Below are 3,910 nucleotides of genomic sequence, written 5' to 3'. Positions count from 1 at the left end.
GTGGCCCTCAAAGGTTCTCCGTAGCCCTGCAATTTATTTTCCTTCAGGTACTTATCCAATTCCCGACAAGTAGACATGGACAGAAGTCATGCCTGCCAATATTTTTATTTTTCCATGCAGGAAATACGAAGGAACAATAGGCTATCCAGATTCAGTTCTGGCAACAGACCCAGTCCATGGAATGCTTTGTATAAATGCAGATTCTAATGTGTTTACTGACAATTGAAATGCTGATGGCAACCTCTGAGCACCACAACAATTTATAAAGAACTTTCATAGCAGAAATATCGCGTTCATTTGCAACGCGCAGTATGTGCCTGAACCCCTGCAGCTGGATTACATTTTTACTGCTCTCTGTACTTTCAATATATCTGAGCTACTGTTACTCTCACAGGACCCGGAATTTGTCAGGACCACAGCTGTATGGGATGTAGCTTAAACATTTGAAACCCATTGACTCCTTTCAAAGGGTCACAGAAATGATGATCATGTTGTGCTTCTAAATGATTATCACATAGGAGCACACCTTAAATTGACCACAAACACGCTCATGCAATGTCATCATCGTCATAGGCGGTCCCTCGAATGAGGATGACTTGCTTCCACACGAGTTCACAGATGTTTCAATGAAGGACCCAATGTTCCAGTCCCGAACTCCAATTGAGGGGCTGGAAGATGCCTGTGCGTGGAATTTTTAACGTGTGGTGACCGTTGCACATCAGCCACCACACGGGCTCGACAGAGCTAGGCCTTTATCCAGTGGCAAGGATTGAATCAGGACCTGCTCTACTGCACGGACCTAGTGCATACACATATCGCAGTGGAGGCTGTCCCGTGCGGCCCCATGGCCCTCGGATCTTCTGGGCCCTGTACCCTCATTCGCCGCACCTTCGCCCACGATGTTCCAGGGCCCGGCGCTCCAGCTCTATTTATAGTCCCGACCTGCGGTGGTGTTCTCACAGGTCGGGGCGGCCCACAATGTTTTCATGCAATGAAAGCGGTGCTCCTTGCGTGTAGAATTTTGATTGCTCTTTTATGTAAGAATGGAAGGATCCACCGCTGCCACGGTAAGTCAGCACCTGGAATCATAGAATGGTTACAGCACAGAAGGAGGCCATTCAGCCCGTCGAGCCCATGCTGGCTCTCTGCAAGAGCACTTCAGCTAGTCCCACTCCCCGCCATTTCCCCACAGCCCTGCAATTTCTTTTCCTTCAGATACTTATCCAATTCCCTTTTGAAAGCCACGATTGAGTCTGCCTCCACCACCCTCTCAGGCCGTGCATTCCAGATCCCAACCACTCGCTGTGTAATTTCTTTTATCCTCATGTCGCATTTCGTTCCTTTCCCCATCACCCTAAATCTGTGTCCTCTGGTTCTCGACCCTTCCACCAACGGGAACAGTTTCTCTCTATCTACTCTGTCTAGACCTCTCATGATTTTGAACATCTCTATCAAATCTCATCTCAAACTTCTCTGCTGCAAGGAGAACAACCCCAGCTTCTACAGTCTATCCACGTAACTGAAGTCCCTCATCCCTGAAACCATTATCGTAAATCTTTTCTGCACCCTCTCTAAGGCCTTCACATCCTTCCTAAAGTGCGGTGCCCAGAATTGGACACAATACTCCAGTTGAGGCCGAACCAGTGTTTTATATAGGTTCATCATAACCTCCTTGATTTTGTACTCTATGCCTCTATTTATGAAGCCCAGGATCCTATATGCTATTTTAACCACTTTCTCAACCTGTCCAGCCACCTTCAGCGATTTGTGTACATATAACCCCAGGTCTCTCTGTTCATGCACACCCCTTAGGATTGTACCCTTTAGTTTATATTGTCTCTCCTCGTTCTTCCTACCAAAATGTATCACTTTGCACTTTTCTGTGTTAAATTTCATCTACCACGTGTCTGCCCATTAAACGTGCCCACCTTGTATCGCTGTCGCTATTTCTGCCAAGCACCAGCATAACTAAATACATTGGAAGACTTTCATAGTACGGTTGAGGAAATAGCATGGATGAGGAGGAACAAGTGGTGGTAACGGCCAGATTCCAGCATGGTTTATATTTCTGCAGCAGCACTTCCGGATGCAGACCTCATAAAGCCTACCTGCCTATAAACAAAGATTGGTGCCGACCAGAATCATCTACTTGTGTCCTAGCAAAACACCTGCTAGGCCTGGGAGGGTCTGGGAGGAATATGCAGGAGTCCATTATCCTGAATCACTGCAGTCATGGATGAATGACTATCTGCACTACAGTCTGCCATGGAGCATTTGGCAACCCTTCTGGCATCTGATGTGAAATCTTCCATTGCACACATCAGAGGCACAATGGGATCATCTCTGATGAGAGGCTTTATGGCAGCAAGTTACGGACCTCAAAGCTGTTTAGAGTTCTGCACTCAGACAGATCAGTGGACATGCTAAGGGCCCGGTGGTCTGCGACAAATGAGGCAGCTACCTGGCAACACGATGGCCCATCACAGATCCCTGTTCAACAGACAGTAGGGCTTATAAACTTGAGCGTGCAGTGCTCGTTTTACAGGTGCTCATCATCATCATAGGTGGTCCCTCGAACGAGGATGACTTGCTTCCACATAGGTTCACAGATGTTTCAATGAAGGACCCGATATTTCAGTCCTGAACTCCAGTTGAAGGGGTGGAAGATGCCTGTGCGTGGATTTTTTTAACGTGTGGTGACCGTTGCACATCAGCCACCACATGGGCTTGACAGAGCTAGGCCTTTATCCAGTGGCAAGGGTTAACCAGGATGACTGGAGACCTGCTCTGCTGCACGGACCTAGTGCGTACACATATCACAGTGTGGGCTGTCCTGTGCTGCCCCTGGGCCCTCGGCTCTTCTGGGCCCCGTACCCTCATTTGCTACACCTCCGCCACGATCTCTCGCCGCATCTCCGCCACGATCTCTCGCCGCTCCTCCACCACAAAAACATTCGCCGAAACCTCCGCCACGACCTTCCCACTCCTCTGCTGCACCTAGGCCCGGCCGATGTTCCTGCCCACACTCCAAACGGTGACCTGGGTCTTGATGACCAAGGTGCTAACAGGCCTACAAAGCCCCCAATATAGTGGGCAGGAAGCACATTTCCACCTGCCACATTGGAAAAGTAAAAATAAATTGTCACCCAGTGCCCATGCCTGAAACCGCCATTGGGCTCTTTGCAAATAAGATGCCTAAGGCCTATTCTAAGCACCCGACTGCAAGATTGGTTTGCCCTGAGGCAGCCGGCATTGGTTACACTCAGTAAATCCAGACTTTGGGACTGCCTGCTACCAAAAAGATGTTTTTCAAAATGACTTAGCTGAATGTGGAGCCGAGACTAATAGGAGTACCCCACCCACCCCACATTTAAAAAAGGACATGCTTACTTGCAACAGAAAAATGCTCTGGGTCCCCTTGATCACATAACCTGATTGCTGATTGGTCCCCTTGGAGCATAAGACACACCCAGCTGTTTCTCTGGAATGTGTAATTAGAACCGTCCAGCCCAAATTCTCAGTGGCTTTGCAAAGTGTAATTCGAGCCAATCTGACTGCCGACTCCAGACAGGAGAGAGCTCACCCTTCCCTGCCCAAGTTGCTGCCCCATCCCCAAGCCCAAGTTCCTGATAAGCCCCAGCCCAGCCCAAGTTCCTGATCCCTGATCCCACCAAGTCCAAGTTCCTGGCCTCCCCCTCAGCCCAAGTTCCTGACCGCAGCCCCCCAGCCCAAGTTCCTGACACCACCCCCCAGCCCAAGTTCATGCCCCATCCCAGCCCAGGTTCGTTGTTTTTCAAAAGCTAACCCAAAAGCCCTAGTAGCTGGCAATAGTCACTGACCCAAATGATGCAGGATGAATCAAACACACGACATGGAAGTAATGTTAAAAAATGTCATGAAATTTATTGAC

The sequence above is a fragment of the Pristiophorus japonicus genome, chromosome 21, assembly GCF_044704955.1.
Source record: "Pristiophorus japonicus isolate sPriJap1 chromosome 21, sPriJap1.hap1, whole genome shotgun sequence".
Taxonomy (NCBI): domain Eukaryota; kingdom Metazoa; phylum Chordata; class Chondrichthyes; family Pristiophoridae; genus Pristiophorus; species Pristiophorus japonicus.
The sequence above is the reverse complement of the archived record's forward strand: the minus strand, read 5'-3'. Positions refer to the sequence as shown.